Source organism: Peromyscus eremicus, chromosome 17 (genome assembly GCF_949786415.1).
Source record: "Peromyscus eremicus chromosome 17, PerEre_H2_v1, whole genome shotgun sequence".
Taxonomy (NCBI): domain Eukaryota; kingdom Metazoa; phylum Chordata; class Mammalia; order Rodentia; family Cricetidae; genus Peromyscus; species Peromyscus eremicus.
In genome coordinates, this window is record NC_081433.1 from 11,834,937 (window position 1) to 11,858,775 (window position 23,839).

The window sequence follows — 23,839 nt, forward strand, 5'->3', positions numbered from 1 at the left end:
GATTCTTAATCCAAAACACCACACAAATGGCCTCCATAAAATCTTTTCATTCCTCTGGAAATGTATAAGCCAGGCCTCCATTGTCTGCATGTTCTTTGGTATTATTATTAGCTAATTCTCCACAGAACAGCCCATTAATATCTCAACATTAAATGGATTTTCTTGCTCAAAGTTCCCAAATCTTCCACCTTTCTCCTGAAATATACAACCCAAAGCACAGCAACATGGTCAGGTCCACCACATCAACGTTTCCCTCCCTGGTGGCAATTTCTGTTCTAGTTTTATTTCTGTTGCTGTGATAAACATCATTTCCAAAAGCCACTCATGAGGACAAAAAGTTTATTTCAGCTTATAATTCTAGGTCATGCCGTCCATCATTATGAGAAGCCAGGGCAGGGACTCAACTAGGAGCTAAATAAAGCAGAACCCATAGAGCAATATTGCTTACTGTCTTATTAGGCTAGCTTTCTTATACAGCCCAGACCCAACTGCCTAGGAATGATTCTATCCACAGTGGGCAGGACCCTTCTATATCAAACATCAACCAACACCCACTCACAGACATGGCCACAGGCTGCTCTGGTGGAAGACATTTTTCATTGGACGCTCTCTCTTCCTTGTTGACTTTATATTGTGTCAAGTTGACAGTAAAAACTAACCAAAACACATACATAAAACCATGTATGTGTATATGTATGTATGTGTATGTAGGCTATGGGTACAATACTGGAGAATTAATATTATATAATGAAAACTCATACAAACCTGCTAATAAGACAAGGTCTTGAAATTATTGAGTTGCTCCATCCCTATGAGTGAATGGGATGACACAATGTTCAGCAAATCGCCAAACATAAAAGCTGAACTCCCTTTATGTCAATTTAAACTTGTAAGACAAAGCCATCCACATGATCTTACAAATTATCATTCAGAAGAAGAGATAATTGTTAGAATACTCGGTGGTATACTGTCATTGATGGAGATGGAAGATGGAGTGCATTAGAGTTTGTATGTTCTGTTCTCAGACACTGTGAAGGGATTGCTAGTTTCCTCTTGAGAGCTGTGGATTTCAGTTGTGACCCCTTTCTGACTATGAGTTATGTTTCACAATTCTAAAGATATTTTTGGAAAGGGAAGTGGACTGACACACTGGAAATGTGAGTAGGGAACTGTTGCCTGGAGACTTCTATCCATCTGTGTGTGGAGAAACCTCACTGCCTCCACTACTGCTAGATAAATGTTTTTACAGCCATTGGTCTTTTATGATGCGAGTGTCATTATCCTTTGAGTTATGGTCACTGAGAGGTTGATGATGTCTAAATGGATGTTATTAGTATTTGTCTGAAGAAACTGCTCTGGGTTATGCTATCTGGGGTCATAGTCCAGGGAGAATAAAAAGAGAGAGGGAGAGAAGAGAATAACGAGGAAAAAAAAAAAGAACAGCTTTCTAGAATATTGCTATGCCACAGGCAATGCTGCTAACTGTGGATTCACCCAGACTTTGATCCTCTGGTGCATTGTCTAAAACATGAAAAATTTGCTTTATTTAAAGTAAGCATAAAGCCCTTCATCTCATTCACAGTGATATTTCATTAGGCACTATTTAAACAATTGTGCTGGATAACACAACATTATCAAAAGGAAGATCTTCAAAGGTAAAAGCCTAGCAAATTTCACGAATGCTCTCATGTCAACAGAAACTCTCTTCAATGTTTCATCTGTATCTAGAGGTATAATTAATTAAAACGCATTTTAATAGGGCAAATGCAAGATCCAGACTCCAAACCCCACAGTCTGAAATCAGTAATGCATGCTTGTGAACTAGTTGCTAAACCATGTCTGCCTCAGATGCTGCATGTCTACATACTTTAAATTTAAACACCTAATGGAACGCTATAATTGATGGAAAACAATGCCATTATTACTCCTGCAGAGGTCAACATTCCAAAGAACAAAAATATTTACTACTGTGACAGAAATCTCAGATATATATGGACAAAGTTCTTATTCAAATCTTTGCAAAAATAATTCTGCAGCTGGGTTGTATACCTTGGATACTGAGTTCTTAGAGCAGGTATAGGCTGTGGTGGTCATTATGAAGAAAAAGAATAGAAGAGAAGAGAGGAGAGGAGAGGAAGGGAGAGGATGGAAAAAGAGGATAGAAGAAGGGGAAAGAGGGAAGAGGAGAATAACTCCCCTCCCCACCCTTCACTGCTGGAATAACAGTACTAACAGAAATATTTTCTCTGGAAATATTGCTGCATGATCTTCCATTCTAAATCTTATAATAAACTTGGGCATTTCCTTTATATTATTCCAGGAAAAGGTGGGCAATATTATCTCTCTAATTTCTCAAGTCATCCTATATGTCCGTATATTCCCCATTCCTGTAAAACACGTTTTGTGGATAGGTATCCTATATCCCATGCTGACATTGAATTCCCTATGTAGCCAAAGACGGCCATTACTTCTGATCACAGTGTCTTTTCACTATGAGTGCTAGAAGTGCAAACATGCACCTTTATGCTGGGCTTGGTGTCTTGTGAGAGTTGGAACACATGGCTTCCTACATCCCAAGCATGTACTCCAACAGAAGCACACCCTCGCCCTCACCTCAGTTAATTTCTAACCATGTGCTTCTAGCTTCAACTTCTACCCAGTCTTCCTTTTCCTCAGTTGATCAGATTCTCCTCCCTGCCCATTCCTCTCACAAGATTTTTTTTTTCAAGTATTTCTATGCTGTGGTTAAGAGCATAGCTTCCACCTGGTTACCCTGTGTCAGCCCATGTAAATTCCAAGAGCCTCAAGATAGATTCTTTTACTATGCACCAACCCCAGAACTTAGCAAAACTTGCTACATAGTAGCTATCAAATTATCATTTTAAAGTAATGATCAAAAGATAAAACATAAAAATCAGCCTAATAAATTCCCTGTGGTTACTGTTAAACTCTTTATTACTGTGGCATCTTGGTTTTTAAGTGATACAAGAAGAGGGTGAGTGAGTCTGGGGATCAACATAATATGTTATGGGGAACAAAAATAATAAAACTATCATAATTGAAACTTTAATAAAAATGCACTTCCTTTAAAAAGTACAGTTCATTACATCAAAGTCCCTGAAAGCAGCAGTGATTGTGAATTTAGAATGTGTAAATTGATATATAATAGATACACTTTCTGCACTAAGAGTCCTTCAGCATACATTATGCCCATAAGCTCTCTGAGATAGCGATCCTGCCCTCCCTGTACAAGTCCCCTGTGTCTACTACCACTGGCGGGGCTGAGGCAGGAACAGGATACCTTGTAAGTAAGATGATAAAGATTGTAAAATTTATTTAATAACTGTTGAATGGCCACTATCTAAAATTGCTTTTCCTCTGTTTTTGTAGCATCATTTAACTTTGAGGGGAGTGGTCGCTAATAAAATGAAAAGAAAATACATTTATATTCCAGATATATTCTCAAACATGCTCAAGGCCTTGAATGTAAGCTTGATTATTGGGTGATCAAGAGTGGAGATTACAGACAAAATGGCAAATTAGAGAAAACACACCCTGGAACCTAAAAAGCACCATGATGGTGTCAGTCAGTGGCCTCATCTACCCATGGTGTTCATTTTGAGTCTATTTTACAACAGAATATTTTTGCTAGGATGAATCTCTATAACTTCTTTCGCTGACAGCGTATCCTCAAAAGTTAATAATAGAGTTTTTTTTTTCATGACCAAAATTCTACTTATGGATGAAAATGACAAATGTTCTAAGAAAGGGTCTCCTAGAGGTACCTGCACAGTTAAGTTAATAACACCCAAGATGTGTGTAAAAGCACACACTTCATAGATGAGTAATGGGAGTTCAGCAGGTGCATGCGATGGGACAGCACGAGGTCTCAGGAAATAAGGATACATGTGTAACAAGAAAGATACCACAGGATCTTCATGGTATCTGAACTATGGAGCACAGGTGATGTTCACTTCTCTACATTTGACAAGAGGGACTTGAGAGCAGACCTAACAGGGCTGGCGTCCTTTAGATGTCTTTTATCAAATCAGTAAGCCATTGTAACCATGGAAGAAGGTTGTTCATCACTTATCCATAAAATAATAAGAATGAAACTTTTAAAAGGGGGATATTGGGGCTGGCCATCTGAAATACCTACCTTGCAAGCACAAGAATCTGAGTTCAGTACCCAGAACCCTAGTAAGACAGTGTTAGTACATGCTTATAATCCCAGGGCTGGGGATGTAAGAATAGAAAAACCCTGGGGTTACTGGCCTGTCAGCTTAGCCTACTTGGTGACTTACAGTCCAATAAGAGACCCTACCTCAAAAGACAAGCTCCACGGTGCCTGAAGGACAACAACTGAGGCTGGCCTCTGACCTACACACACACACACACACACACACACACACACACGCCCCTGTGTATATACATGTCTCCGTTCACACATATAAAATTAAAAAATAATATAAAAGCAAAGTGATCATTGAGACAAATAAGAAACAACTCATGGGCCCTTAGACTAGTGTTGCTGGAGTAGATAGATAGATAAACAGAAGGTTAAAACTCTCAAAACAGAATCTGAAGGCGGAATCTTTGAAGGTCCATTTGGTGACAACTGGCGTCTCTACTCGGCTTCATTATTTTTCCTTCTTCATATTTTCTGCTTCATAATTCATCATATAATATTGGGGACCCCATATCTAAGTGTTCATTGAATATGAAGCAGGAGAGCTGACATAGATTCTGCTGGACATGGCTTCTACTGGCCAGCTTCACCCCTGCCTGTGCACAGGGGTGCCGTGTTCTCTCTGTCTGACATAAAACTGAAGGCCAGTCCACAATTCACCTGTGTTGAGTGGCATCTGGTTGGGGTTCTTTATCTGCAAATGAGTCTTTCTTCTGGGTAAAACCTAAACCTGAATCCAGAGCTCATGAATCTTACCTGATCCACCCTTCAGGTCTGAGGTGTAAAGTAAGAGGCACCTGCCAATCAATTAAACACGAACAAAGAACCTAGAGATTACGGGACAATCTATTGGCATTTCTGTGTTTACTTTTCCGTGGACCAATGCCTGAATTCTATTTCTGTTACTGACAAATGTTGGTAGAGCCACGTTCTGTAAAGTTTGTGGTTCAATGCAAGAGGCAGCAGAGTACAGGCCACATGTGGATAAGCTATGCCACCTAGCTTGTGGGAGACACTCTGATGCCTGTCAAGCTGTGTTCTGGCTCAGTGTGGCTCCCAGAGTGTGGCCTTTTCATTAGTCAGCACACAGCTGCATGAGGACTCTAAGTAACTTCATAGTGAGGCAGAATCAGAGAGCCATCCATAGTTTATATCAGGGAAGATATTGTGCCTAAAATTCAAAAGAATAATCTTATAAAATAAATAGTATAAATTGTTTAACTTCTGACTCTTGAGTAGAATTTCTCTTTCTAAAATATATAGATGGAAACAACCCAATATTTTTTTGTCAATAAGCAAAGCTAAATGAGCAAAGACATTTCTATAATGCTTTTTTATGTTTTTTTTTTTTTTTTTTTTTTTGGTTTTTTGAGACAGGGTTTCTGTGTGTAGTTTTGGTGCCTGCCCTGGATCTCACTCTGTAGCCCAGGCTGGCCTCGAACTCACAGAGATCTGCCTGGCTCTGCCTCCCGATTGCTGGGATTAAAGGCATGTGCCACCACCGCCTGGCTCTATAATGCTTTTTAAAGATTTTATAGTATCTTGATTTTTATAGTAAAAGAGCACATATGTTATTTTTAGCACTATGATTGCTACTTATTCTACATGTCAAAACATTTGAGAAGGTTTAACTTAGTCTTGGTAGAATTAAACTCCAATTGTTAAAAAGTTTTCTGAAGGAAATTATTGTTATTCATTAAAAAACACAAATGGGTACCCTCAGAAGTGATACCTATGTGGAGATTACATCAGTGTGCCTTTTATTCACTGTGAAAATGACCTCAGATTCTTGGTTAACAATGATTTTACAGAAAAGCAGCTAGCTTTGTGATCTCTAGTCTCTGTGGTCTACAGGCTTTTCCTTTGAGTCAATATTAGTGCTATGGGCAGTGCTGTGTACACATTCAAACATAACTGGTACAGGGCACAGTGTTCCCTCACATGCCTGCTCTGAGACATTGTCATTTGCTCAGTAGGAACCCGACACTACTCTCCACATTATCAATTTACAAACAAGCCCAAGACCAAAGAAGTTGAGGACAACGTTCAGGAAGGAGATAAAATTTCTGGATGACATGTCTGGATGCTCCTTCAATAGCATGGGTGGGGGTAGGGGACATCTTTACAGGATCTACGATCACCTCACAAAAAGCCTATGGGCACAGCTGTAGGAAATTATGTAGAATCCATTAGTTGGGGTGGGGAAACCCATCCTGGAACTGGCAACAGCAGCTATGCCCAAGGACTGAACACGAAGAGCTGAGCCTGAAGATTCACCTCTGTTTCCTGTGCTCAATGTGACCAGTTGCTCAAGCTCCTAACATCATGTATTCCCCACCATGACTGACTATGCCCTCAAAACACAGCCAGAAAATACCCTTCCAGCCTGACTGGTCTCTTGGCAGAAACTTTGTAATGGAGCCGAGATGTAACCACTGCAAACAACAGCTTACACATAGCGCCAGGAACTGGCTGCATACCTGATGGAAACTAGAGGTAAGTTTCATCACGTACAGTGTCAAGTTTTACTAGAAAACAAAAGCAGATAAATTCACAATAGATCAGACGGATGACCTGTCTATGCTAAAAAGTTGATCAGTTTATTCTAAAACATCTCTATAAGAATTTTATTGGGGAAGGTTTTTATATGTATTTATTTGTAGGGCTAAAGGGATAAATTTCTTAATTAAAAAAAGAAAAACTTATTCTCAATAAAAGAAAAAATAAAAAGGGGATCTATGAAATTATATTTACTAATTTCCTTACTGCTATGATGAAATACCTGACAAAAGTAAGGGAAGAGAGGAAGGAAGGCTTCATTTTGGCACACAGTCTAGCATGTTCCGGGAGCCATGGAGGTGGGGGCATGCATACATGGTCTCTTTGGATCTGTAGTCAGGAAGCAGAGAGACATGAAGAACAGTGCTTCACTCACTTTCCTCCTTTTCATTTGGTCAAGGACTGCAGCAGATAGAATGGGGCTGCCCATATTTAGGAGGAATTTCCTAATTAACTCGGTTAACAAAATTTAGAAAGTACCATACATACAGAGAGAGTTATTTCCTATGTGGTCTTAGACCCTGGTAAATTGACAACCGACATTAACCATCACCAAGTCTATCCCTTGACAACCCAAGTGTATCCTTTTCAGCCATAATAATTCCAAGATAAACCTATGCCTCAGGTCATTTCAGTTTAGCATTTAGAAATATAAGCAAGCCAAACTTGGAGTGAATGATCAGGAAAACAAGACCAACGAAGGAGCACATTGGAGAGACGAGAGTGAGTACCCTAAAAAGAGAGACAGGACTGAGCCCTTCTTGTCACCAGACAGGAATGGAATGAATTATATGAATTCATTTTCTGGAAATTGGGGACATTCTAGAAGATAAACTGCAGTGGTCAGTCTAGGAGTGTGTCATCATTTCATTTTCCAGGTCTGAAGTGGTGTCATTTTTAGCATCTCTCGAAGCATGCTTTGAAAATTACTTTCCTCCGCCCTGTCTTCCTTATTAAGGCTGAAGGCCTGGTGATATGTAATGCCTTCCAAAATGCCTTGGAATTGATGGGTAGAACTTCCAATTAGTCTAATCACAAGTGCTAATGATTGTGATTATTTTATGCATGTAAATGTGCCAACCTCCAAAGAACCCATTTAAATACCAAGGAAATAACAAAATCATATTTCAGGTTATATTTTTTCCTTTTTAAACAAAATTATCTTTATGAGTTTGTGGGATGAATTCCACTGCCCATCAAAGAGATGAAAGAGAAAGAGGACTCTGCTGGATTCTCTAAGTGAGTCAGGGGTGGGGTGGCCTACTTCTAGCACTCCCTTGAATGAGTGATCTTTGATCACAGGCAGCTGGGCCTGGGCTGAAACAGATTTTTAGCTGCTTCACACAGAGTCAGATGTCTTTAAATGTAAAGATGTAAAACAGTCATAAATTATTTCAATGTGATGTCAAAACAGTGAGTCATGATATGGCAACTATTTAAAAATATTAACTTTCACTTTCTATTAGGAATGCAAACTTTCTAAAAGCTTTTTGTAGCAACCCGCCTTGATGAAAATGCCTAAGTAGGATGGGTAAATTTCACTGGATGAACAACAGGTTAAACTAGGAGACGTCTGGTTTTCTTTGGGACTAACTGAGTCATTTGAAGGATGAAGGATGAATGCAGAGACCTTGATTCTTCCACACTCCTTTCCTGTTAAGGGAGATCACACAGATTAGTGCTTATCCCCCACATACTCCAGAGATCGAGGAGAAAGAAGAAGGCCCTTGTAGATGTAACCAACCATCTTTTTAAATAAGAAACACAGAACCAATGCAAAGAAGAAAGCCAAGAGGTCAGAGCTAAGAGCTAAAACCTTACCCTTCCTCCTGCGGTGGTCCTACCTCTCCGAACCAGAGCTACTTTCTGTGTTAAAGTCTTTATATAGAGTTTCTGTTCTGCCTTCTCATTGGTTGTAAACCCAACCACATGACTGCCTCGTCACAGCCTGTCTGTATAGGCCTCCAGGTTTTCTATGATTGGTATTGAGATTAAAGGCATGTATATCCAATACTGGCTGTATCCCTGAACACACAGAGACTTACCTAGCTCTGCCTACCAAGTGCTGGGATTACAAGCATACGCCACCACTGCCCTGCTTTCCTATGGCTTGCTAATAGCTCTGACCCCCGGGCAATTTTATTTATTAACATACAAATAACATTTTAATACAAATAAAATATCACCATAGGCCCTAGATCTTTCCAGAAGGAAGTAGCTGAGGTAGTATCTGGGACCATTGTGTTAGAACAGTCAATGTCCAAAGTATGAGGTTGTAAAAGGAGAAGAAAGTGAAAAATAAAGAGAATAAAATATATGGAAGAATGTAAAAGCATGCTAAAGAAACCACAATGCAAGGATTAGAATCCTTTATGAGGAACACAGCAACGGGGATCCATGTGTGCACCCAGCTTAAACAATAAAATGGTCAATGGACAGTGCAGTTGCAAGTGAGTTCCCTAAACAGTGACAAAGCCATGTGGAAATAAAAACAATCAGGGTCATTAGCTGTTGCTAATGAAAACAGGGGAGAGATACAATACAACCATGTCACTCAGCCTTATCACACCACTGCTATCCTAGTAAATACATGATCATCATAGTGATGGTGATGGTGGCCAGTCTTCCTAAAGATTCCCTTAGCCCTGACCTGCCACATCCAACATGTCACCTAGTTATCACCTAAAAGTCACTTTAAGTTGCCCCTAAACATAAAGTTCCTGTGTAGATGGAGAAATAAGAGTCTTTGCTTCCCTCACAGACATGTGTGGCTGCCTTACACAGGTATGAAGATTCCTTTAAGCCAAGACTGTCAAGTATTCCACACAGCAGTTGGGCAACTGTTCTTACATGTTTGCAAAAACAACATAAAGAAAAAGAAAACACACACACACACACACACACACACACACACACACACACACACACGTGCATGCACGCACACACAAATGTGTGTGCCAAAGCAAAACACCTAACACAGCGGAAAAAAAAATCTAAATTATTTCTAATGACATTCAGTTTCAGCTCATGGGCAAAGAAAAAGCTTCCCATTCCATCATTCCATCTCATAGTACAGTCGCCTCACTGAGTACCAGCCCTGCCACAGGTGGATCTGTAGTCCCTCTCTCCTCCCTCCCTATGCTCCTCCCCACACACCCCAGCATTCTCTTTTCCTCATTCCCCTGCCTCCTTCCTACTTCTCTGTTCTTCCTCTCTTTCTCTTTTCAGGATAGGCAGATTTTACAGCTAACCTTTCAGGAGTCCCCTGCCATGCTCAGCACCACCTGCAGCTCCACAGCCTCTCCCTTTGGAGCCTTGCATCTCACAGAAAACCCCTCGCCTGTCAGGCAGGCTCCAGCTGTTCAGCTTTAGGGATGGACAGAATACCAACACAAAGTTTAACCAGTCTTCAAGAGTGTGTTTATTTTTGTAGCCCTCACAACGGTCCATGCACTGAGCTACATTTTAACTTTTCCCAAAGGGTCAGAGTGTGCCCAGTGGCCACCACCGGAGAAACATCTCCCTGCGGCTGTGTGCATTGTGTCTCACCTCAGCAGCTGTCTTCTGCACAGCAGCATGAAGAGACCAGAGTGGAGGCATGCAGTCTCTGTCCTTTAAACATCCCAGGGGCAAATAAGCCAGCATTCGCTGCCAGTTGGCTCAGCTCTGTTTGCTGGTTTATGCCAAGTTGTTGTTTTAGAAGAAAGACAGAGATGGTCTCCTGTCTAGTCTTGCATGTAAAAACCTGGGGTTGTCACCCTACTCTGAGAGAGAAAAAAAGAACTGTGCAAAAATACAAACTCATTTTTAGATCATTCAGAGTTGTGTCACAGGGCATCTTGCAGTACTTGACACTGGAGAAAGAGGGGGCAGGAGGGAGGGAAGGTTAGTAGCAGAAACACACATGCACAGTTCTCTGCAGGAACCAGAGTGGGGATGGACAGAGATGAACTGTAAATAATGAATTGCAGTAGACTTGGTCTGAGAAAAATCTAAGACATAAAACTCCAGGCTAGCAGGAGGCCTGTGTATACCAACCAACCACATCAGCCCAAAGCTGTGCCAGGTTCATGGTGAATCCGAGAGCAAAATGATCTTATGTTTCCAGTTTCCAGGGGAAAAGGGAATAGCTTTTAAGCATGCTGGGACATTTTGTTACTCATATCAAGTTCCTCCATTTTTACCTAACACCGAAAATAAGCAGATGTTCTAAGGAAACCCTGGAAGAGTTCCCTCCTGAACATACATGCAAAAATGGAATACTTAGTAAAATCTTTGCAAAATATTTCCCAGCATGCATTTAGAATCCCACAGCGACTACCTGTGGTATATTCAGGCTTGTAAAAGGCTAGTTCAGCACTCAAAAATCAATTAATACACTCCAGCCATCAATTGACAGACTAAAGAGTACAAGACACATGACCATATTAACTGATGATGGAAAGCATTTGATAAATCACAATCTTTGTTCATTAAAATCTTTTTAACCATAAGTACAGAAAAGAAAACTTAAGTACAATCTTATTGATAAGAAACCCAAAGCATCTCTAAAACCAATATTAAGTACAAGTCAAGTTGCCTCCCTTTTATCACAGTTTTAATCACTTTAACAAATGCAACAAGACAAGGAAAAAATAAGGTTAAGAACAAAGGAAAGAATAAAAAAGTTATTTACTGAAGGTGAGGGGGTAGTCTAGTAGAAATTATGATGAAGTAAACAACGGTAACAGTAACCTTTTAGAATTAGGAAGCAGCTACATACAGCAATGTCAAGGAACAAAATGATTAAAGAACCAAGGAATTGCCTACGTGCCCATAAGGAGGAAGTGAGGCTTGAAAACCATAGAACAGTTTGTACCACCAATTTGTAAATGTCCTTCTTAACCATAAATACAAGAACATATCTACATAATTGGATGAGGGACACAACAATACTGAAGGAGAAAAGTAAACATGAAGTGTATAGATACTTTAAGTTTAGAGACATGCAGACTCAAGATTGACAGGGTATCAGTCCTTCTAATATGTAGATTCAAGGCTATCCCAATCAAAATCCCTGAAAGTCACTTTTGGATATCAAAAGGTAAGCTGTGAGGTTCACACTGAGAGGCATGGGACCAATAGCCAACAGGGAACTGGAATGTAAAATCAAAATGAGAAAAGATTGTCAGAAAAATGGCATGAATTTGGAGGGAAGGGTCAGGAGGAATTGAAGGAGGAAGTGGGTGTCGACACTATAATATTTCACTTTATGGAACTCAAAAGAAACTTCCTAATGTAAATCTTTTTATTGAAAAATTCATAGGCGATCTCTGCTCTCTGCTCTGCTCTGCTTCCCCCAACCGCTGTCTCCAGGCCTGGCTCCCCTCTCCCTCCCTTTCCCTCCTAACAAAGCTCTGAAAAAAAAAAACAAAAAGAAAAATATCATAGGCATCAAGCAATGATGGTCTTGGCACTGGAATTCTCAAAGACTTCAGTGGAACAGAACACAGAGCTCTTGACATAGACCTACAAATAGTCAATGTGTCTTTGACAAAGGAGCAAAGAAGAGACAATGATATAATTATGACCATTTCAAAAGAAGTTTCCAGAAGAACTTGGTATCCCTAGGCAAAAAATATACATAGATGCCGTTCTTAAGCATTCATAAAATTACTCAAGGAGTGTCACATGCAGAGACTGTCAAAGACAACATTGGAGTAAGTCTCTTGCAGACACTGGGTGAGGCAGGGAACTCTTAGTTAACTAGAGGTGCGCAGCTCACAGAAGGACCAAGTGAGAAGGTAGGATTTTCTAAGCTTAAAAAATCTTGATCTTCAAAAGACCATGCCAAGAGATTGTGAAGTTCAGCCACATACTGGAGAAAATAATTGCAAAGGACACAGCTAATAAAAGAGTTCCATGTTGTCCAAACATATAAAAATTATTAAATATCAGAATTAAAACACAAATATCTAAGCAATAAATGATCTTAAAGTCATAACCCATTTTTAGTGAAGAAGATAAAAAGATGTCATATAAATGTATAAAAACATGTTCACTGTTGCCACCAGGAAATACAAATTCACAGAAAAAAAATAAGATGCTATTATTACACACCTATCAGAGAGAGCATATTCTGCACAGGCCAGGCTGACTGGGAAATGGGTTCTGGTAACTCACATTTGCTTTTAAGAAAGTAGAATTCTCACTTTAGAAAACTGCATCTTGGTTGCTCATAAAACTGGGAAGAGATTTGCCATGAAATGCTGCAGTCATGACCTGCATGATCTGTGGCATTGATCCAATATAATGGGAAGCGCCTACCCATATAGAAACCTCAGCACATATGTTTATAGCAGCCTTCTACATAATTGTCCAAATGCTTAAGTAGCCAGGCTACCCTTCAGGAGGTTAATGGAGACAGTGGAGTGTTGATTAACGGCCTGTGAAAAGACAGGGCTGGACCTCTGATACTGCAGTGGTTCATACTGATTTCTAATGTCACAGGTTCTAGAATAGCACAGGAGATAAGCTTCTGGATGTATCTCCAAGGGAGAATCTAGATTGGGACTGAAATGTCTGGTTCACCTCACGTGCTGGGAATCATCACCCGTCACTCCATGGGCTGGGGTCCTAGACTGAGGAGAACACAGAAGCCAGCTGAGTGGCAGCATTTATCAATCGGCTTCTTGAGAGCAGCTGCAATGTGGCACCCTGCCTGAAGCCCCTGCCACGTGGCATCTCTGCTATGATGCACTGTTCCCTTGACCTGTGCTCCAGAAGAAACCTTTCATCACTTTTTTTTTCAGATATTTTGTCACATCTGGTAACTCTTCAAAGAAAAATAAGTAGAACCCACCATTAGTGACATATTTAAAGCAAGGTTGTACAGATGGAGATAGCATTGGTGTAGAGTCTCTTTGGGGACTATGGGACTCACACCCGGGTTGTTTTTACTTTTCAGTGGAGAAAACCTAGATCCTAAAAAAAAAAAAAAAAAAAAACAACAACCACAAACTGGACCAAAAGCAAAGCTGACTGGACAGCAGAGCAAGTTGTAACAGTCCAGACTCAGTCCTTACAAACAAAAACAACCAATCAGATTGGGGGACTTTTTATTCCCATGAAAAATTTCCATTCTTAAAAAAATAAAATAAGCAATTTTTAGTACTGTTTTTCCAAACCCAGAAGGTACATATTTTCATATGATTTACAGAAGATCTTCTAGAAGGAAACCCTCTGGGTTCCACACTCTCGCTATGATCATGCCTCAGTTTTGCAGTTTCTTCCTCCCTGTGTTTGTTGAATCACCCACGTTGACAGTATATCTGCAATGTTCTAGATTCTCCAGTAGGGAATTGGACTATAGGCAAAGGCCACAGTTGGTACTCATCTGATGTGGCTCAAAAATAGAAGAAAAAGAAAGAAAGAGAGAGGGAAAGAAAGAAGGAAGGAAAGAAGGAAGGAAGGAAAGAAGGAAGAAAGGAAGGAAAAAAGGAAAAGAAAGAAAGAAAGAAAGAAAGAAAGAAAGAAAGAAAGAAAGAAAGAAAAGAACGAAAGAAAGGAAAGGAAAGAAAGAAAGAGAGAGAGAGAGAGAGAGAGAGAGAGAACAAAGAACTCTGTGAATGGGAATAATCAGTGGTCATATACTGTGTGGCCTGCCTGTGATGACAAGCACAGATGCTAGGGACCATAAGTTAAGGAGAGAGGAGCCACTCTACCAAAGGCAGCCAGTGCAGCTTCCTGAAGGCAAGCAGTACCTGAATTGCATCCACAAGAACATCTGGGATTCTGGCCTTAATGGAACATGAGGATTTATTTAAGAATTCACGTGTTTATTCAAAACTGACCCGGAGAAGCCCAGTGAATTGAGACGTTTAAATATTGCCCCTAGTAACAGGAACAAAAATAAAAGTGAGCCTCTGAGGCACCCACTGGTGCAAGGCAGGTCCCTGCTTTGCTACTGATCGGCCTTCATTGATGAGTCATGTAAATGGAGACAGGAGGGCCTTTGTGTGGGGGGCCTGTGGGTTGTTTATTTTTTCTCTATAGGCTGAGAGCCATCAACTCATAGGTCCTCTGGCACCAGACTCAAGTTTGGACATGTTCACTTATTTCAAAAATAGCCTCGACTGTCAGCCTTTTAGCCAGTTAGACCATATTTTCTCTGTAGACCTTGCAAAGTCTTGACAACAACTGATATTGGCTAATGAGATGGGGGTTGCTGTCTGAGATGCTGTCAATGGCTCAGGTGCACCTCCAGATTACAAGTGGAAGGTCTAGTACCTCAGGAAATCAGCAGGTGTCAGGATTTGGGGATAGTGCTTTAGAGAGATAATTAAAAGTAATTGAGGTCACTGATGTGTGTGTAAAGAGGGATCCGTAATCCAATATGACTGGTGTCCTTACATTGTAAGAAGACCATATAAAGACAAAGAAGATGATAAAAAACACCATTTGCAAGCCAAAGAGAAGCCTCAGGGGGAACAAATCCTGTGGGCACCTATCATCAGATTCCCACATACTAAGCCATGAGGACTGTGGCTGCCTCCAGCCTGGGGTATAGGCTAAGGTCATATACCCTATCTCCTTGGTGATCTGGGGCAGTTTCTGCAGACTACACTAGCAAGAATTGGACAAGTCTCTTCAGTGGTTCTGCAACCCTGGGAGAGTCCTCTGGGCCTTGGCCCCAACATCTGAGCTTTAGCCTGTACCTGCCACACGGGGCCCAGCCTCGCTTCTTTCTGACAAGGAAGCCTGATGAGTACTGGTTCCTCCTAGGGTGCTTTCCTAAGCTCCATTCCTGTATGGACACCAGGTGGCTTTTCAATCAATGACCATAGTTCAAAGCTGAGCACAAATATCAGATTTTTACATTTATTTATGTGTGTATTTGTTTCCCCCAGGGGTGGAGGGCATCATCTACTGTGGAAATCACAGGACAACATGCTTGAATTATTTCTCTCCTTCTACAGTGTGGGTCCCAGGGATTGAACTCATTAGGTACCCTTCTTGCTGAAACATCTTGATGCCAAATGTAAAATTTTAATAAAAACGTAAATTTTATTACTCCAGATCATGACTTTAGTATACTATTCTCTTTAACTTTGAAAACTGAAGACTCTAAGAGAAATGGAATACATCAGATATAGTCAAGACTGAATAACTACTTATCCCTATCTCAATTATTCTACACTCAATTGTGAATGAAGAACTTAAGTCTATATTTTGTCTTTTCCAATAAAGACTGTCCAAATGAAAGAGAAATAAAAACAAAAAGACTATGTCTGCCTCCATAACTGAGTTCAGAAGACACACTATAAAGCAGTATGTTACCAGGTGACTTCAGATGAACACAGGAATGAAACCACATCCTGACTGCCCCTGTCTTTGAGCACCGACTCTCTGGCCACTAGATTCTTCTCAGTGATTTTGGAGGCCTGCTCACTAAAAGCACTTAGAATCAACTGCCTCACCTCCAAAGGGGAGGGGGGAAGTCTTGGGTGTAGGTTTCATTTCAGTAGGTTGCGAAATACAGTTAGATACCTAAGAAATGCTTCTGTCACAAGTGACTGTGACATGGGAAATGTTTAATTCATACCAACTTCTAACTCCCTTTATTATTCATTCTAAAGATTTTTTTTCAATTATTTGTACACAATGCCTATAATAATTCCACATGCACGATTTTTAAGCATCTAAGGGCTAACATGCTATTAAAACTCAACAAATGGGGTTTACGTCTGTAAACAGAAAGCAAAATAAACACTTTAAAATACTGAGCAAGAGAGCAGTTCAGTGCTTCGAAGTCAGCCTGAAATGTACATAACAAAAAATATAATTCTAATATGATTATGTGAAACATTGAATGTTTGCTGAGTACAGAAGCTGCACATTGTCTGTAGTTCATAGTGTTTGAAACAAAAAGGGACCTCATTTGCCTTCTACAAGCAGGTATGACTCTTAATTTTTTATTGTCTTTCAAATAAGTGTGATAGAATTTGAGTTTCATGTTGTATTGATTGCCATTAAATTGATGGGAGAAAATCACCATGTAGCTCACTGAAAGCATTTCTAGAATATGGAAATGTTTAAAATGATACAAAAATCTTGTGAAACATTCTGGATTATGGTTTTATTTTTTTTCCTTCACAAAAGACAAGAAGACAGGGATTGATGCAAATGCTATTCATGCAGGTGGGTGTCAGGGATCATGTGGTCATGAATCTGATGTTTTCATTTCTTATTACCATAGACACAGCAAAGCAGCATTGATGCCCTAAAGAAGCACAAGCCAGTGGGGAGAGTAGCATTGAGGGTCACACCTTCAGAATAAGGGAGCCCTTCCTTCAACTCAAGAATGACCCCCAAATTTGATCTTTCTGGCTCTACATCTCAAGTGCTGGGGTTATAAGCATGTGAACTTGCAACTGGTATATACAATGTCAGAGAGCAAACCCCAGATTTCATGCATACCAGGTAAGCATACTAGCAACTGAGTTACAACTCAGCATTGCATACTCATTTTTGAAGAACCAATTTTTTTTTTTAATTTGATAGTCTTTGGTAACCTTCATATGCCTAAGCAGAATTGAAATAAATTGCAGAAAACTAATTTTTGTCATAGTCTAAAGATGAAGCATCTACTCTTCAAACATGAATATTCCTAAGATCCGGGACCAAAAGATCTAATGTCAGGCACAACATTTTTCTATACTTTCTCTTGGCTTACTACAATTCAGCATTCACAATCTCCATGCCCATATTTTATCAGCTTTCAAACACCGAGAATCCAGGTCCAAAACATATGAATGTTTTCCACCTCATCAGGGTGTTTAGAATCTTAATATTGATGTCTTTTGTAGCATCAGTTCATGGAAGCTCTGCCTCTTGGGAGTTATGGCTCCTTGATAAGTATGTCTGTGAGTATTCGAGATTGGTTTATTTTATTATTCAACTCATACCCAGTGGCTGCATGACAAACCATGGAAATCAATCAACTATCTCTTGAACAAATGATGGGTGATTGACCATAAGGTTAACTGATTGAAATGGTAAGATAAAAATGAAAACGTAAAGTAAATTATGTATATATTCAAAATTTGCTACTTGCATGGTGTATTGAAAGGGGTCTATGTAATATATTTCAGAAGCTCTGGAAAGTTCACGGGTCCAAAATGGCATCATGTTTAAAAACAGAGCTGAGCTAGATCTTATAGGATGAGGGAGTTCACTGGGTTTGGATTCTACAAAACAGATCATGTTTAGGAGAGATATGATGGAAACCCAAAGATCTATTTACTGATTTTGAAATGTCAGCACTATCTTTTCCTAGAATGGCCAACCATGTGATTAATTCACCAAATGGAAGAGCAACCCACATGTTCTGCATCTGCAAACTCAACCAGCTGGGATAGAAAATGTCATGAAGAAGATTACATCCGTTTGGAACATGAGTTCACACTTTCCACTTAATCCTCCCTAAATAATAGAATATATAATTATGCAGTGTTTGCATTGATATAATCTGCATGCATGGGAGGATATACCCAGAAGGATTATATGCAAATATTGCTTCAGAAAATAGACCTGAGCATCTAGTGGGGAAGAAGAGCAGCCTGAGGCCAAGGCCTGTGATATCAAGAAACAATTGTATACCACAAATCTATTTTTTCATGTGTACACATGCATCTGTATGTATATGTACGTGCAGACTAAAGGTCAAGGTTTTGTCTCACTGAGTTGCCTATCACTAAGTTGATTTTGAGGCAGTGCTTCTTCATTGGCCTGAGTCTCGAGTGCCTGTCTGTTTCCGCAATGTTGGGATTGTAAGTGCACATCAACCGCACTTGGCTTCTGCAGTTGGATTCTGGGATCAGACTCAGATCGTCATGCTTACTTGCATGCTCTGTACTCTCACCACTGAGCTACCTCCCTAGCACCTACATTTATTTATTTTTCTGTATAAAAATATTAACATATAACAAGGAGAATCAGAATTGCAGCCATGGGGTCATGGGGTGAGAGACTGGGAAGTCAGAATGGGCTACATCCCAGAAGGATGAGTTAAGGCAGGCAATGGGAAATTGAGCTAGGTGCAGGAGATAAGGCTCTTTAAATAGTGCTGATGTGCATGGCCATGGGGAATGCATGCATTATTTGTATTTTATAGAGAGTGATATACCTATTGCATTTATATGGCGTTCTTAAAAATTTGCATTTATATAAGAAAACTCTACCTCAAAGGTTTAATGGATGAAAATTTCCTCCTTGTCTATACAGAAATGACAAACGATACAAACACACAAATAGGATAGAGAGATCATTTTCATTTCATTCTCTGATAGATTCCCCCCCCCCAAAAAAAAAAAAAAAGAAACAGAGACAGGTAGCAGAGCAGCAAGATGGCTTGGCCTGGGTAAGTCTCTCAGCTCCTATCCTGAAGAAAACTGTTCCTGTAATGGGTATGTATCTGTACATGTGTTGATGTGTGTGTTTTGTGTAAGTGGGTACCCATCTGGGTGACATGTACATATGTGGGGAGGTCAGAGGACAATCCTAGCTGTTATTTTCAGAGGCTATTCACCTTATGGTTCTGAGATAAGATCTTTTAGTGGCCTAAAGCACACCAAGTCATCCAGGCTGGCTGTTCAGCAAGCCCCAGGGACCTGCGAGCCCTCATGTCCTCAGCACACGTCACCATTCCTAGTTCTTGTACACATTCTCTAAGGATCAAATTCAGGTCCTAGAGTTTGCAAGGCAAGCACTTTACAGGCTGAGCTTTCTCCCTAGCCTGTCCATGTAATTTTGATAGAGTTTGTAAGAATGGAAGGTATTGATTGGAAAAAAGGTAATAGGAAACCCTTGACAATGACGGGAAAACAGGTTATGTGACTAACCTACTGAGCACTCATTCTAGCTGAAGCAAGAACATAATGAGAGACCTCTGCTGAGGAAACACTGGGTGGGTAAAATGCCAGGAAAGACACACCCTAGTAGGGCTCACCCATCTCAGGCAATCAGTGAAGATCTCAGGTAGTCCATACCTCGCTCTCCTAGTTTTCAGTAAACATAGTTATCAGTTCAAATTAACTAAAAGCAATTAAGACAGGGTATCTCTCTGCAACCCACACTGACTTCAAACTCATGATCCTCCTGTTTCTGCTTCCAGAATACTAAGGTTACAGGTGTGCATTATTGTGTTCTGTACAGTTGGAAAACCACAAGAGGCAGGTATCGGAAAGGCAATAAATGGTTCCTTGCAGGTCAGAAGAGCAAGGAAACTACAAGACAGAGTGATGCGACCTAAAGCAGGCTAATAAAAAACATACAAAGAATCCTTCCAATATAAAGAATTATCAAAGTTCATATGATGATTCTGTAACATTAACTGCCAAAGATCCTCTTTAATAAGAAATAACATGGCATAAACACTCCAACCACAGGGTTGAAACATTTTCTCTGTTGCTTAGCTGTCTACTTGCTAGGCCACCCCAGTTATCCCCTGAATTGAGTAAATCAGGCTAACTTCCCAGGTACCCACAACTCCCTGTAGAGGACCTCGTTTGTGGGATAATATCTTTGAAATGAGGAAAAAGCAGATGAGTGATTCATGGGATGATGCCCAAGCTGCTCTTGATCATATATGCCTATTCGAGGACTCTAAAGTAAAGAACCAGTCTTGTTGTCCCTGCAGGACTCAAAAGAAATCTGGAGTGGAGGAGTAATGAACTTACCATGTCCTACAGGTGCCATCGCTGGCTTTCATACAAAATGTGCGGTTTCCATGGATGCCATAGAGCCTCAAAATGCACAGATGCAGGAACTGCAGGCTTTCCCTGCATGGTAGCAGCCAATGCTATTTTATGTTAAGCATATTTTCATGATTGCTTTTGATAATAATTATCTGACCTTTTTCCTAATTCAAAATAGGTGCAAATGTCTCCCATGTTTAGAATCTTATCTGAGCACAGAGATAAAACTATAATCAATGCTAAGACTATAGAATATCTGGTTTTATCTTAAATGTTATGTTTGGTGAGAATAATGAGAAGATACAGATATGGGTGCACAATGATCTGTTCCTGCAGCTTCAAAGTGAGTCTTGTAGATCTTCCTTGTAGCGAGTTATCCTACCTTTGTGTTATTTATACTTGTCTCGGAGATGTAAAACAAATACTCAAATACTACTGTTATTTATCATTACAAGAGAAATATGGGGTGATAGCTGACAGTTTTCACACACAGAGGGGGTAGAAGGGGAGAGAGACAGAGACAGAGACAGACAAAGAGACAGAGAGAAAGAGAGAGAGAAAGAATACTATCCTCTAATCATCAGCCACTGGAGAATGGTTTGACAGTAGACATGGGCAGGTGTGCTGGTTCACATTTTGTTAACTTGACATTAGTTAGAGTCTTATAGGAAGCGGGAACTTCACTTGAGAAAATGTTTCCATCAGATTGGCCTGTAGGCAAGTCTGTGGTAGAACTTTCTTGATTGATTGATTGATGCAGGAGGGTGCAACCCACTGTTGGTGGGTCCTGAGGTGTATAAGAAATTAGGATAAACAAAGTGCAAGGAGTAAGCCAGTAAGTAGCATTTGTCCATGGTCTCTGCTTTAGTTCCTGCTTCCATATTCCTGCCTTGGGCTCCTGCCTTCACATTTCTTCATGATTGACTATAAGCTATAACCCAAGTAAGCTCCTTTCTCCCAAAGTTGTTTTTGGTAATGGAATTTTATCTAGTAACAGAGAACGAAGTAAGATGGCCAGTCTAAGATTAAGCTGCAGCCCAGGTCTTGGAGGCAACCCATAACACAAGTCTCTCAAAAGCTTTCTTAGACCATGAACAAGTAATTTCACATTTCCTTACCACATAGAGTTCATAGAGGAATAAATAAAATCATCTGTACTTATATTACTTCAATATGTAGAGGGAAAAGCCATCGACAAGCCACAGGACCATTAAGCTTTCGCTCTGCCCAGTCTTGCCTGCACACTGTTTCTCTGCCTCTCACATTCCCTTCTGTAGTCCTTAAGATACAGGCAACTTTGAGGCTCTTTCAGAATGTGAACTGTGATGTTCTGTCTAGTTCACATCTCCTTGTTTTTCCTGATGCCTGTGTCTGCACTTAAGGTTCTTAGGTTCTAAACATAAGTTCTGATGAGGGGACTCCTTCATGAATTCTATTAAGAATGGATACAGAGATCCACGGCCAGGCCCCAGGTGGAGCTCCAGGAGTCCAATTGGCAAGAAGAGGAAGGTTTGTATGAGCGAGAATTGTTGAGATCAAGGTTGGAAAAAGCACAGGGACAAATAGCCAAAGGAATGGAAACACATGAACTATGAACCAATGGCTGAGGAGCCCCCAACTGGATCAGGTCCTCTGGATAAGTGCGACAGTTGATTAGCTTAAACTGTTTGGGAGGCATCCAGGCAGTGGGACCTGTCCTCAGTGCATGTGCTGGCTGTTTGAAACCTGGGGCTTATACAGGGACACTTGGCTCAGCCTGGGAGGAGGGGACTGGACCTGCCTGGACTGAATCTACCAAGGTGAACTCAATCCTCAGGGGAGTCTTTGCCATGGAGGAGATGGAAATGAGGGGTGGACTGGGGGGAAGGTGGGGGGTGTGGCGGGAGGGGGGAGAACAAGGAAATCCGTGGCTGATATGTAAAATTAAAATAATTATACAACAAAATTTAAAAAAAAGTTAAAAAAAGAATGAATACGAAACTGTTTTCTACAACGTTCCAGGGAAAATCAATACAAAAATTTTAATTGAAGGTAGATTCATTAAGAATCTTTTTGAGGAGCTATTGGAAGCTGATAGCTTCTGGGAGAAGGGGAATCGGTGTTCTTCAGAGATGCAGTGCCTGAGAGGCTATCCATGCTGTGATAGATGGTCCCATACCATGCCCACACAGGCAGCACTAAGTGAGCTCAGGGAACATTACATTTTTTTTTTTAAAGTGAGAGAGAACATATAAATATGGAAGGAATTAAAAGGGAATAAATTGGTATAAATTGGATCCAAATACAAATGTATGGATGCTAAATATAATATTGATAAAAAATTCTGAAGAATGAAAATATTGTATACCTAAATTTCTTACTGTGATAATAACAAGTTAAAATCAAGTTGATAATTACACAAATTCTAAAATAAACAACTATTTATGCTCACAAAAGAAAATTGAATCTAGCCTTGTCAACATTTTACTATGCAAAGCAATCAGTGAATGGTATTATGAAAAAATTTTAAATTTAATTAGTAAATGTGGGAATTTAAACATTAAAGAAAAATGAAGATAGCATTAAAGTTAACGAAGACATTCAGTAGTTGCACAAGTTGGCTTTTTGCTACAAATAGTATTATCCTACCCTGTCAAGAATGGATCACTGTAATAGAAAGATTCATTCTGCTCTTTCCAAAACTCATCAGAAAACATACATGAGCCACTACCAATGACCTTTCTCAAGGATAATGATGCTTCTCCCCAAGAGAGTGCAGAAGACATGATCTCAGGTGCTCCACTCTTGAAGCCACACAATGGCATGGGTGACATCAGCATTAGGGCTCTCTGATCTCCCCATCACTTCTCAGCACACTGGGCAATATTTCCAGGGTCATATAAATTGTCCATTCTAGCCTGTGTCAACAAAGCACAGAAGTTAATCTCATGAAACCATAGAGATGTGATTCTCAACTTTAAAATTCCTTCAAACTAAATTAATATGGGTCATCTCCCTGCTAATTTGCTCAAAAATAACCAGGAAAGATTGGTTAGTCAGAAGGTGAGCTATATTTTATTGCATTCTATCGTATGGATGTCAAAAATAGAATCTATTCTTTGGATGTTACTGTGGATTCAAAGTGCTCACCATGTCACAGTTTGCACAGCCACACTGTCAGAAATGAGAGCATCTCAGGAGACTTTGACAGCTGTTTTTGTTATCTCAAATTGAAAATTCAGTGTCTTCTGTGCAAGAGACCAATTAAGCTACAAGCCAAATCCATCACCCCTCCCACAAAATGGCCCCAGGTCAATGCGCAACATTTTCAATCTATTCCCAAATAAGTCTCTGAGGAAAAAGTAACAGAATTTTT

At 40.1% G+C, this 23,839-nt stretch overlaps 1 protein-coding gene across 1 annotated transcript in view; it reads right to left on the minus strand.

Annotated features, from left to right (window-relative positions):
* The window catches only part of Csmd1 (CUB and Sushi multiple domains 1), a 1,274,530-nt gene that overhangs the window by 1,171,634 nt on the left and 79,057 nt on the right, over positions 1 to 23,839 (minus strand).